Source organism: Aquarana catesbeiana, linkage group LG03 (genome assembly GCF_042186555.1).
Source record: "Aquarana catesbeiana isolate 2022-GZ linkage group LG03, ASM4218655v1, whole genome shotgun sequence".
Taxonomy (NCBI): domain Eukaryota; kingdom Metazoa; phylum Chordata; class Amphibia; order Anura; family Ranidae; genus Aquarana; species Aquarana catesbeiana.
In genome coordinates, this window is record NC_133326.1 from 486,471,952 (window position 1) to 486,486,065 (window position 14,114).

Consider the following 14,114-nt stretch of genomic DNA (forward strand, 5'->3'; position numbering starts at 1 on the left):
TGAAACTTAGGTAACGTCCCTGTCCATGCCTGCTGGACCATGAGTCAGCGGTAATATGCACCTTACCGCTGACCGCCCTGTCCAGCGAGGCATGGACATTGCCTTCCACATGCCGGTAGAGAGCCGGAATCGCCTTCCGTGAGAAAAAGTGGCGTTTGGGTACCTGCCACTGAGGAACCGCACATTCCACAAACTCACGGAAGGGGGCAGAGTCTACCAACTGAAAAGGCAGCAGTTGAAGTGCTAGCAATTTTGCCAAGCTAGCATTCAACCGCTGGGCATGTGGATGGCTGGGAGCAAACTTCTTTCGGCGGTGCAGCAGCTGGGGCAGGGAAATTTGCCTGGTACAATCTGACGTCGGTGTACCAAAAGCAGATTGCCCACAAGTACTTGGCTGTGACACACCTAATTCTACACCTTCATTCCTCTCACTGTAGGTCTCAGAGAGGACTGAAGGTCTAGTGGGGTTGGAAATCTCAGCTGATGAGGAGCAAGGAGAGATCCTCTTTGTTCTTTGGTGTGGGTCTTTTAGATACGCTTGCCAACGAACTGCATGGCAGGTCAACATATGTCTGGTCAAGCATGTGGTACCCAAGCGGGAGATATTTTGGCCACGCGAGATACGCTTGAGACATATGTTGCAAATAGCAGCGGTGCGATCTGATGCACTCGTCTCAAAAAAGGCCCACACCAAAGAACTTTTTGAATAACGCGCAGAGACTGCAGCGCCCTGCACATGTGGAGCTTTGGGGTGTGATGCAGTCAATGTGCTGCCCTTAGGCTGGCCCCTGGAGGGCATCCTGCCTCGTTGGTGATGTGCTGCCGCCTCCTCCTCCTCCTCCTCCTCCTCCTCCTCCTCCTCCTCCTCCTCCTCTCTCCTATCAGGCACCCACGTTGAGTCAGTGACCTCATCATCCCCTCCCTCCTCATCACTGGAGCAAACCTGGCAGTATGCTGCAGCAGGGGGAGCATGACTGCCAGATTGCTGTCCTTCTTGGGCACCCCCTCTGTCCGCGCTCATGTTACTGCCTTCATCGAGCTCAGTATCGTCATCAGAGCCTTCCAAACGCTGGGCATCCTCCTGGAGCATGTACCCAACACTGTGGTCAAACAGTTCGAGGGAATCCTCATGAGGACATGGTGGAGCTAGGGAAGGAGTCACTGATGACATTGAGCTGAGGGAAGAGGCCGCTGCTTTGCCAGACAAAGCACCCTGGGCATGGGTGAGAGAGGATGAGGAGGATGAGGACGGCTTGGTCATCCACTCGACCAAGTCTTCCGCATGTTGCGGCTCAACATGGCCAGCTGCCGAAAAAAAGGCCAAGCGTGTCCCATGGCCACGTGCTGATGAGGATGCACCGTCTCCACGACCAGCACTAGACACAGAGCCTGCTTGCCCTCTCTTATTGGCTTGTGACTGTCTGCCTCTCCTTCTTGGCCTTCCAGACATACTAATGGCCTGTAGCTGCACTAAGCTGGGATAGAACACCTGTAATTTTCTTCAAGTAGCTTTATATACTGTAACCAGACAAGCCTGCCTGTCAGTAGGAAGATAACAGGAACGGATCTAGCTGTACACTGTGAGCAGGACGCACTGTACTAAATGTAAATAGTCTAGCTGCCTGACCGTGGTACTAATAGGATCAAATAGAACACCTGTAATTTTCTTCAGGTAGCTTTATATACTGTAACCAGACAAGCCTGCCTGTCAGTAGGAAGATAACAGGAACGGATCTAGCTGAACACTGTGAGCAGGACACACTGTACTAAATGTAAATAGTCTAGCTGCCTGACCGTGGTACTAATAGGATCAAATAGAACACCTGTAATTTTCTTCAGGTAGCTTTATATACTGTAACCAGACAAGCCTGCCTGTCAGTAGGAAGATAACAGGAACGGATCTAGCTGAACACTGTGAGCAGGACACACTGTACTAAATGTAAATAGTCTAGCTGCCTGACCGTGGTACTAATAGGATCAAATAGAACACCTGTAATTTTCTTCAGGTAGCTTTATATACTGTAACCAGACAAGCCTGCCGGTCAGTAGGAATTTAACAGGAACGGATCTAGCTGAACACTGTGAGCAGGACACACTGTACTAAATGTAAATAGTCTAGCTGCCTGACCGTGGTACTAATAGGATCAAATAGAACACCTGTAATTTTCTTCAGGTAGCTTTATATACTGTAACCAGACAAGCCTGCCGGTCAGTAGGAATTTAACAGGAACGGATCTAGCTGAACACTGTGAGCAGGACACACTGTACTAAATGTAAATAGTCTAGCTGCCTGACCGTGGTACTAATAGGATCAAATAGAACACCTGTAATTTTCTTCAGGTAGCTTTATATACTGTAACCAGACAAGCCTGCCGGTCAGTAGGAATTTAACAGGAACGGATCTAGCTGAACACTGTGAGCAGGACGCACTGCACTAAATGTAAATAGCAGGAACGGATCTAGCTGAACACTGTGAGCAGGACGCACTGCACTAAATGTAAATAGTCTAGAAGATAACAGGAACGGATCTAGCTGAACACTGTGAGCAGGACGCACTGCATTAAATGTAAATAGTCTAGATAGAAGATAACAGGAACGGATCTAGCTAAACTGAATACAGTGTATATATATATATGCAACACCTGGGATGCATATATATACACAATACACTGTAAGTGCAGCTAACTGACTGACTGTTCTGCCTAATCTATCTAACTCAAATCAAATGACACTGTCTCTCTCTCTCTCTATCTCTCAGCACACCGGAACACACACTACACAGGGCCGCCGTGCAGGCGGCCTTATATAGTGTGGGGTGTGTACTAAATGCCCTGAGCCGTAATTGGCCAAAGCCACCCTGGCTTTGGCCAATTACAGCTCTCTCTACTGACAGCGCTGTGATTGGCCAAGCATGCGGGTCATAGTGCATGCTTGGCCAATCATCAGCCAGCAATGCACTGCGATGCCGCAGTGAATTATGGGCCGTGACGCGCCACACGAATTTAGCGCGAACGGCCCATAACGTTCGCAATTCGGCGAACGATCGAACAGCCGATGTTCGAGTCGAACATGGGTTCGACTCGAACACGAAGCTCATCCCTATTAATAAGACTGAGCTGAATGAGGCTGAGTCAAAATAAAATGTCCTCTAGTGGCTAAGCTACACATTTCTATCACCAGACTTTTCATATTAACAATATTGTTCTTATAAGATTATATGTGCATTTAATGTAGTTTATGCATGTTATTTACTTGTAAAGCCTCCCTTGTATAGCCATACAAAGGCACTGACACTGCTTCTGAGTGCCAGTATTTTGGATGTGATGTCGGCAGGTCCAGCAGACTCAGATGACACTTTATAGTATCCCCCTTCATTTCTCCCTCAGCAGCTACATAAAAATGTAGTGCTTACCCTTGGAGGAGCTGCTGATTTATGGGATCCCTGGTTCCTAGCGATAACAACCCTTCAGGCAATACCACACCACACTAAGGACCATACAAACCAGTCTACATGACTGGTAAAAGTAGTGTCTGTTTTTTCATTTAAGCATCCGCTCATGAAGAATTCTCTGTTTGACCCTACTACTGCTAAGTTCATCTCACATGCACCTTCCTTGCAATCTATATACTATAAGAATCCGTTGCCATTTTCTTGTTGCATAGATTTGCATGCCAGATGAAATCAGGCAGGCCAGAGATATTGACCTAGAAGAGTAGTTTATAGGTTGATATAAGCATCACAATGAGTGTCCCTTGTTGAAAATTGCCGGTGGTTTACCAGAAGTGGGTATGATTAACTTGGTGAAAAAGTTGTTTTTTTTGCAGTCAAGTTTCACCTAAACAGCTAAGTGAGTGAGAATTGAGGGTTGCCAGTTCGGCAAAATATCATCGACTGTGAAATAAATTTAGCCAAAATCATTGCACCGTCTCTAATGCTAATGTTAACCAGTAGCCCAGAAAGCAGACAGAAGGTGGATCAGTGACACAAAGCCAGAACTTAAGGCCCAAAAAACATAGCCAAACTCATTATCCTGAGCAGCCATGTAGGACAGCAGGGTTTGGCGAATTACTGAACTATAAAAAAAAAAAAAAAAATCTTTCTGGCAGGGAAAATAGCTTTTGTATATCTTTTCCACTAAGAATGTTACATGTTTTACTGGAGTTACCCTTTAAAAGAAATATTATTAGAGATACACTAACTCCACAGCGGTTACTTTAAAAAGGTGCTAAGGACTGCTTGCTGAATCTTGTTAAAATACCTATACCTGCAAACCACTTTGAGAAAAACATGCATGAACTTTGTAAGCTGTTATCAACTCCACACACTGAGCCTTTTGTTTTTTGTTCAAACCACATGTACTGAAGGCATTCGTTCTCCTCCCCTGTACTCCATTCATCCCCTCACCCAGTCTCCTGCGTTCTACTAGGATAACATACCAGAGCAATGTTGTTCTAAGAGACTCAAGTGTATGAATAAAAAAACAACAACGTAGGCCTCGTGTTGTTTCTGTCAGGTTGAGTTTCCCCGGGTTTCTCCCTCAGGCATCATTCCATTCTTTGCAGGCCCCTTTTCCCATGTAATCCTCTCATCGCCACATATTCCCCTGTATTTGTTCTGCTATTATCTCACAGGAATTGTACAGGTTCCAGCTTGACGTGACAGAAGAGCTGTCAGGGAAAAGCTGATCTTGGCCTGGCCTTGTTACCGTTACCAGGAAGTCATATCACAGACATCTCGCATGGCTCATGTCACACGGTACTGGTCTGATGATAAAAGGGTATTATTTAGAATCACAAGGCCAGGGGTGCTTTGAATCCAGCTAGAATAAACTATGCCATTTGTGATCAAATCACTTTGGCTTGCCTCATCTCAGTTTATACAGCCGTAATTGGGGAATAATGACAGGCTTCCTATTTCCCATTGTTCTTGTTGTTCAGCTTAAAATGGTCAGTATAGAGAATACAGCGGGAAAGGGAATGAAAAGACAGGGAAATCTCTTAAATTCTCACAAGGAGGAAAGGATGAAAATGGCAACCTGGTTTACCAATGTCATCAGAAGATCAGCAAACCTATGTGGGAACAGCAGGTAGATCCCACAGTAGATGCATTTTATGGAATAAAAGATAACAATCCTTTAAAGTTTTTGGCCTAAAACAAAAAATGAAATCTTTAACATAAAGATGCTCCTGGGTAGCTATAAACAAATTTTGCCAGTACAGACAATGCAGAACCCTTCCCCTGCTGTAATGAGAAACAAGCACCTTCAGCGCAAAGGCCAGGTTCACCTTTTTAGAAAATAACCAAAGTAGTCAAGGGGCCCTGTTAGGGATTAAAAAATGTAACGTTTATCCATTTTATTGTCATACCTGTATGACATTTTGGACCCCCCCGGAGGCCTAGCAAAAAAACTCCCAGTTAGCAATCTCTGCCTTGTTGCTGAACCTGGTCCTTCATTGCCATCCTTTGAACATTCTCCTGCACTGTAATGCCCCGTACACACGGTCGGATTTTCCGACGGAAAATGTGTGATAGGACCTTGTTGTCGGAAATTCCGACCGTGTGTAGGCTCCATCACACATTTTCCATCGGATTTTCCGACACACAAAGTTTGAGAGCAGGATATAAAATTTTCCGACAACAAAATCCATTGTCGGAAATTCCGATCGTGTGTACACAAATCTGACGGACAAAGTGCCACGCATGCTCAGAATAAATAAAGAGATGAAAGCTATTGGCCACTGCCCCGTTTATAGTTCCGACGTACGGCTTTTATGTCACCGCGTTTAGAACGATCGGATTTTCCGACAACTTTGTGTGACCGTGTGTATGCAAATCAAGTTTGAGCCAACATCCGTCTGAAAAAATCCTAGGATTTTGTTGTCGGAATGTCTGAACAAAGTCCGACCGTGTGTACGGGGCATAACACTCTGCATATTTTCACACCTGGTCTCATTAGCAGTCTTTACAGTGGAACCAAAGCTTTAAGCCTGTGCTTTATCAACAGATTCTGTCAGAAATTATTCTGTCTGGGCCAATCTGGATTACTCATAAAGGCTTTGTGAGATTTCAGCACTATTTCCATATCTGCCTGGAATGCTGAACTAAGTCTGCATCTGCTCAGTCTTTGGTGTCAGCAATATGGGGAGCTCTTGCCTTGAACCTGAACCACTCCAGGGTCTGCTCTGGCCACTTGTCAGCTCTCACATACTTCCCAACTTTCTGAGATGGGAATGAGGGACACCTATTAACAAAAGTATGTAGGCATAGGACACACCCCCTGGCGTGCCCTCTTAAAGGAGATTTATACAAAAAAAAATATTAGTTAAACCAAAAAGTGTTTTTTTTTTACCCCTACTATTCCTTTATATGGGCTTTTGACATTTACAAATGCAGCAATTTAAAAATTGGATGAAAAGTTTAGCACCGGGAAACACTTTTTGAAAGATAAATAGTGCATTTTATATACAACTATATAGATCAGACCAAAATGAGGGACACATGAGGAGTAAAGACAGACAGAGGGACCTAGTTCTAAATCAGGGACAGTCCCTCGAAATCAGGGACAATTGGGAGCTATGGCTCTCACAGCTGGTCTTTCCATGAATTGAGGATTGAACTGTTAGCTGTGTAACATCTACACCGCCTGGTGAAGACCTAACACTCTGGGGTTGTGTTTCGAACACCCACAATAACAAAGTGGGTGCACAAATAAGCACCTACTCAGTCCCCCTTTGAATCCTACTTCTGTCTAGTCAGGGCATTTGCATGGCTGAGGATATAAGCACTGGTGCTAAGGAGAGAAGGAGGTAACAAGTCAGATGTACCTCCGTACCTAGAAGTACTAGGTATTTTGTGAATAGAGTAGAAAGGTGTGTATATAGAGCTGGGTATGGGGACATTAAAACAAACCTGTTGCTATGACCAAAGCATGGGTTTTCTTTAAAGTGCATTGCTGCAAAACAAAATGTGCAGGGACCTCTGTTTTATGGCACTGCAATAAAATTTAAATTTTGATATGGAAAGCCAATAATTGTATCAAATCTTTCTGTTTACCTGCAGCACATATTTATAATACAGGCCCAAACAAGGTTATCCCTTTATGATCATGTTACTGATAATGTTGGGTGTTTCTTGGGCTCCTCGCTGTAGCCAGGTCAGGTGAATGGCCCTGATGCCCGCCACAGCTAAGACCAGGGCTAGTATGACCGCAAGTTTTTTTCACAGCCAATGTTGACAGTTATAACTGCTAAAGCATGAAAATATTGATCCAGAAATTGATTTGACTGCCTTTGTTGGATTAAGGAGCATTTTTTTGCTACAGCTGTCCATGGTGCCATTTCTTCTACTGGACCAAGAATACTGGCGTTTGTGAAAGGCTGAAAATAATGGATGGATGCTTTTCTCCAAGGTATCTATGTAACATACTCAATATAAATAACTATGTCATGTGCTTTAAACTTGCAGTTCTGTGCTAATCCACACACTGTAATCACAGACAGAATCCTGAGATCCTCGGACACATGAAATGTCTCAGTCACTTGATAAACCATTAGCACTGCTCTGACACCAGGCTATATCGCGAATGTGTATGAGCCTGGGAATGTGCTTTGTGGGTTTTTGCACAATACGCTCTGTGTGCTTGTTTGACTAGGTGTGACCGAACTGATGTGTTTCAGTTAGGACACATGTCTATGTAGATTTAACAGATCAACCACTGTGTTTTTATAGGTGTGGCGTCCCTTTTTATGTGATAATTAAACTCCTTTGTTATGTGGCTTTTAAGTAGCTTTGTAATGTTGCTCTGGTAGTTAGTTGATTGGCAACAGGTAATGCTTGTGCCAGTTCTTTATGTGGACGTTTGTGCTATTGACTCACTGAAAAGGCAATATTTAAGGGATGAGCAAGTCTGCTGGAATGATTTGGATTACACAGGTTCAAACGCAGAAGAATTTCGGAAACCAGTGTAGATATCAGAAGTTTGAAGAACCTGCTGCCACTAATAATATTGTAACAAGATCTAAAAAAAGTGAATATTTGTTATGTTATAGGGAACATCTTGAAGAGTGAAAGTGGAAGTAAAGTCCACTTTTTAACGTGCATGCACATAATAATTCTTGAATGACAACAAGACGTGCCCTAACTCACAGGCGTATATCTGTGCACGTGCGCATGCATGTTAGCATGCGTGAATACTTGGCACTCACTTTCCTATTTAAACTGGCTCCAGAGACCAGAGGATTGCTGAGTGGTCATCAGCTTCTACCGTTTGTGACCTGATCCTGTACTTCCTGGCTTGTCTTGATCCTACTTGTTCCTGAAATCCTCTTGCTGATTCTGGCTTGTGACCTGACCCTGCCTTCTGCCTGCTATTTTTGTACCTTCTCTGCTTGTCCAAAAATCGACCCCAGCTTGGTCCTGACTCTGCTTGGGTTCCTGATTCTACACCTCTGCTGCCTGACTGATGCCGACTCTTGCCTGTCTGACCACCCGAGATCCTGCATTCTCCTGCTTTCAAACCCATTTTCCGCCTGCTGTTCCTGCTACAGCGTCTCCGCATCTGCCAGAATATCATACATTGGCCTGCTGGCCAGCCTACTTGCTGTCTGTGATTCTGCACCTGCTGCTGTGTCTGTGTATCAGCTAGCTCATCAGTCCGCCTGTTGCTTGGTACCTGCCTAAAGGTTTTTCCGGCCAGCATTTCCTTCAAGGCACCCATGCCACTCCGTGCCCTGTTATATCCTGTCATCACCTCCAGGAGAAACAGGACAGGAGGTGTAAGGGGAAGCCCTCTCATCAGCTCGGCCTCGACCTGGTACGTGACACTTCTCATCATACCAACCCTCTCTCCAAAACTAACTTAAAATACTATCTTACTAGCCCTCCCTACAACTAACCCTAACGCTATCCCTCTGCATACCTAATACTAACAATATCCCTCATATTAACCTTCCCTGTAACTTAACCTTAACACTAAGCCTTCTTGTATCCCCAACCACCCTTGCTTATACAACTTACCTCCTTGTTAGCATACACATCTTTCCTGTGCTGAAATCCTTTGCACCGAAGACTAAGCCCTCTGTGATGAAATATACCAGTGCCAGGATGTTGGCACCAGAATCTACTGTTCTGATATCAGTTTATTAGTGACTGTTTATCCTGACCGTTGTTCTTTCTTAATCTGTTTGCAAACGGATATTTATTTCCCTCGCCCTTGTTCTTTTTATTTTGAATTTTTAATACCACTGAAATCAAATACCACTCCTCAAATACTACTGAATATACGACCTTGTATCTAAACAATTACCAAAACTCTGGACTACAGCAATAACACACTTCACTATAACTTAGCTTAATATACGTATTGCTGCGTAACCTCAGCTTGACATATAGATTTCAATAACATCCCTCATGTAAAATCCATTTTCATATTACATTTCCATACTGAATTGCAGTTGCATCATGAAATAAATTTTTTAATCTTATTGCAGTCGCAAAAAATAAAAGGAACATTTGTTGCTGAATCGTGCGGCTCATTGACAGCTTTTGTGTTTGATTTCACTTCATCTCTAACAAGCCATCATTTATTCATATTTTGCTCTCAGTTTTATATACTTTTGAGCTATAAAAACAAATGTTATAAACCTTATTCCTCCAGTGTAAACAATTCCGGTTAATTCCTACCCTTTCAACAACTTTGTATTCTGCAGCTAATTTTTTTTCTTTCTTATATCGGCCTGACCAAAGTTTTTATAGGACCCAAGCTTTCTCATTCGTCTGAAATTAATATTTTATATGTGAAAATATGCAGCTGCCTTCAATAAATATGTTACAGACATTAATCTTATTTTTATTCTGTAGTAAGTGCTTGCTTATGATGTTCCCTTGTGATTAAAGAGGAACAAAATGCAAAAATAGTGCACTACTGAAATACGAGATGTTATAACATTATTAAAGTGCGTTTCCTCTTTGTTAAGGTACATTATGGTTTTATAATGCCCAATTCTAGGCTTTGGGCTTACCCATTAAGTCTCCAGCCTGCAGTATATTATGCTTTTTTCTTAACTTTTTTTTCTAGGTGTCTTTTGACTGGTCATGTGATTTCCTAGGCTCTCTTTTTTTTTTCCCTGGTCAACTCACAGGTGTATTGATGTAGAGAGATGTGATGATGTCATCATGTCATCCCCACTCCCCGCATTATTACACTGTAAGTGCAGGGTGCAATGCTCAGAGGGTGGAGCCATGACTCCCTGCACTCTCATTCTTTCCTCAGTCTTCCATATTAAGTGACACTGGGGTCATTCAACCCGGAAAACTGAGGACATCTTGTGGCAAAAAAAGAGGTACTGGAGAGACAGCACTAATCTGAAGGCAAGTCAGAGCTTTTTTTTTTAACCACTGCCTGGGGAAAAGAAATCACCTGAAGTTGGGTTTTAAAAGAAAAATATTGTGGCTGAAATTGTTTACTTTTTTTTAATGCTAGTCACCTAGCGTTCCCTGCCTCCAAATATTTCTAAGACACTGGATCAACATGGCAGCTAGTAATTTCATACAAAGAGGGCAATTGCAGACTATATATTTCTTAATTACATGCTTTCTGTATTAAAGGCATTTACATGTTATTACTTCCAACTCAAAGCCAAAAAAAAGGGGTTTCTTGCTTATTTTAGGACAGTGGGTTGATCCATTCGAATCATTTCATAATGTGTTGGGACAACCATGCATGTAGAACCAATGGTGTATAGCACAGACACAACCTCAATATACAAAGCTTGTTATTTCCACTTGCCTACAGTTGTTTCTGACATTTTGGTCCTTGTTAGAGCATGGAATGTAACTCGTAACCTTGTAAAGTTGGGCTTAGATGAGAATTTGGCTAGGAGAGCTAATCAGTTCATAGTGAGGCTAAACACAACAAATAATCATAAGGACCTGTTTATACCTGTGTGTTCAGAAAGTATTTACAGCTCTTCATTTTTTTCTACATTTTATTATGTTACAACCGTATTCCAAAATTGAATAAATACATTATTTTCCTCAAATTTCTATAAACAATATCCCATAATGACAATGTGAAAGAAGTTTGCTTGAAATCTTTGCAAATTTAATAAAAATATAAAAAGGAAAAATAAATCACATGTACATAAGTATTCACAGCCTTTGCCATGACACTCAAAATTGAGCTCAAGTGCATCCTGTTTCCATTGATTATCCTTGAGGTATTTCTACAACTTGATTGAAGTCCATCTGTGGTAAATTCAGTTGATTGGACATAATTTGGAAAGGCACACACCTTTCTATATAGGGTCCCACAGTTAACAGTGCATGTCAGAGCACAAACCAAGCCATGAAGTCCAAGGAATTGTCTGTAGACCTCCGAGACAGGATTGTATCAAGGCACAGATCTGGGGAAGGGTACAGAATCATTTCTGCAGCATTGAACAACCTAATTAGCACAGTGGCTTCCATCATCCGTAAATGGAAGAAGTTTGGCACCACCAGGACTCTTCCTAGAGCGAGCCACCTGGCCAGACTGAGTGATCGGGAGAGAAGGGCCTTAGTCAGGGAGGTGACCAAGAACCCGATGGTCACTCTGACAGAACTGCAGCATTTCTCTGTGGAAGGGGAGAACCTTCCAGAAGAACAACCATCTCTGCAGCACTCCACCAATCAGACATTTATGGTAGAGTGGCCAGACGGAAGCCACTCCTCAGTAAAAGGCTCATGAAAGCCCACCTGGAGTTTGCCAAAAGGCACCTGAAGGACTCTCAGACCATGAGAAACAAAATTCTCTGGTCTGATGAAACAAAGATTGAACTCTTTGGCCTGAATGGCAAGGGTCATGTTTTTCAGTGGCAGGAACTGGGAGACTAGTCAGGATCGAGGGAAAGATGAATGCCGCAATGATGAATCAAGCAGGTTTTTCTTGATGAAAACTTGCTCCAGAGTGCTCTGGACCTCAGACTGGGGTGAAGGTTTATCTTCCAACAGGACGACGACCCTAAGAATACAGTCAAGATAACAAAGGAGTGACTACGGGACAACTCTGTGAAAGTCCTTAAGTGGCCCAGACAGAGCCTAGAATTGAATCCGATTGAACATGTAGCACCCTGGAGTTTTGGCAGGGTTGCTCCTCACAAATTTAGTTGCCAGGAGTAGTTATCCTGGTTGATTGGTAAAGATCTATTTATTTCTCCCTAAGTTTGGCCTTGTTGCACTTTTCTCTTCTACCACTAGGTTGCCAGGTACTTGGTGGTATGTAGATACGAGAAGGGCAACGCAAGGTCAGGTTATGGGTATATATGGTATCTCAGCCAATGGGCAGGGGTTTTCTTGAATCCCTTGGCCTGCTGGGAAAGCCTATATATTTGGGTGGAGTCAGGTGATCTGTGTTCTGTGCCACCTGGACGGCAGTCTGGGTGGATGTGTGTTGTATTGCCTGGGCTGCTAGGCTGTCTGAGGGCCTATCCAGAAGCAAGAGAGCAGCGCAGGGCAGGGGCTGTGGCTTGCAGTCCAACCAGAAGTGACGGTTCTGTCGGCCGGAGAACCTGTCATGGTCGGAGGTAGAGGAGAATCTGTCACCAGTAAGGGACTATGCACCTTATTACCAGGGACCACAGTGAGTAACTGAAGCAAGTACTGGAGCAGTATTCTCACCAACCGGAGACGGTAAAAGAATCGGGAAACTTCAGTGAGAATCAAAGCCAGGGACCCAGCCAGCAGAGGTGACGCTTGCAGAGCAGCCTTGTGTGTCTAGCCAGGGACCGAGCAGGCCAGCGGGGGATGAAGCTTGAGAGGTATGTAGAGTGCCAAGCTAGGGACCCAGCAGAGAGGCGGGGGTGACGCTTGAGGAAGATACCACCGTGAAGATTGAAGGAGCTCAAGGGATTCAGTGGCAGTGAATCAGCGGGTCTAGTGAGAGACTGGGAGCTCAGTGTGCTGAAGAACTACAAGGAGTGATTGTAGTGAAGGTGAAGGAACTGTTAAGCTTTGTTTTAGGAGCTGTTAAAGACCGTTGCCATAGGAGACAGCATTCCTACACATGCAGATGTGGCATCTTGCTGGATGCTTTTCCCTGCATGGCCTATTGAAGTCTCGGAGTCTGCCAATTAATCTTGCAACTACCTAAGGGTGTCCTGGCCTTAACCCTCTCTCCCTCCAAAAAAGTTTGTTAAAATTTTCTTTTGCATTCAAGAACTGTCTGATGCCCAATAACTTTAGCTACTCTGCACCCACCATGCCTAACAACCCACTACATACAGAAGAATGTCAGATGTCCCTGGCCCTGGAGGTTCTCATTAGATCAAAGGAGGCCTGGGACCTTGCTACAAACATCTCTTTAGAGATTTGAAAATGGCTGTGCACCGACGCTCCCCATCCAACCTGATGGAGGTTGATAGGTCCTGCAAAGAAGAATGGGAGAAACTGCCCAAAAATAGGTGTGCCAAGCTTGTAGTATCATACTCAAAAAGGCTTGAGGCTGTAATTGGTGCCAAAGGTGCAACAAAGTATTGAGCAAAGGCTATGAATAATTATGTCCATGTTTTTTTATTTTCTTTTAATACATTTGCAAAGATTTCAAACTTCTTTCACATTGTCATTGTGGGGTATTGTTTGTAGAATTTTGAGGAAAATAATGAATTTAATCCATTTTGTAATAAAACTATAACATAACAAAATGTGGAAAAAAGTGAAGCACTGTGATTACTTTCCAGATGCACTGTACCAATGGATCTGGATGTAACTAGCTGTAAGGGCATACAAAAACCATTTCCATGGCTTATCCCACTGTTCTTAATTGAGGAATAAAAACCTTGCCGTTTGGATTGATGTTGAAAGTGGTGACATGTACATACATTTATTTTAAGAAGGCATGCCGTACCTTGTTGAGAGGAAGGGATTATTGGTTCCCTTTGGCCCATTTTCTCATTCTTTTGGGAATCTTTTATAAGGGTTGTTTACTGTGGTGGTGCTTCCATTCTCAGGCTTTTTTTTTTTGCTGAGACCCTACAACTGTATACCTTAAGATATTTATTGGCAAACCTCTTAATTTTACTAGGCCAGGCTGGTTTTAACTTTTGGCCTGACTTCAGAGCTTCTTTGTCTGGTCTGTAGC

At 43.4% G+C, this 14,114-nt stretch overlaps 1 long non-coding RNA gene across 1 annotated transcript in view; it reads right to left on the reverse strand.

The window, feature by feature from the left end:
* LOC141134597 (uncharacterized) overlaps positions 1–9,097 on the reverse strand; it is a 159,818-nt gene extending 150,721 nt beyond the window's left edge. Inside the window, exon 1 of the long non-coding RNA XR_012243228.1 lies at positions 9,017–9,097. This is a non-coding gene — a long non-coding RNA (uncharacterized lncRNA). The remainder of the gene's footprint in view (positions 1–9,016) is intronic.
* Between the last annotated feature and the right edge of the window lie 5,017 nt (positions 9,098–14,114).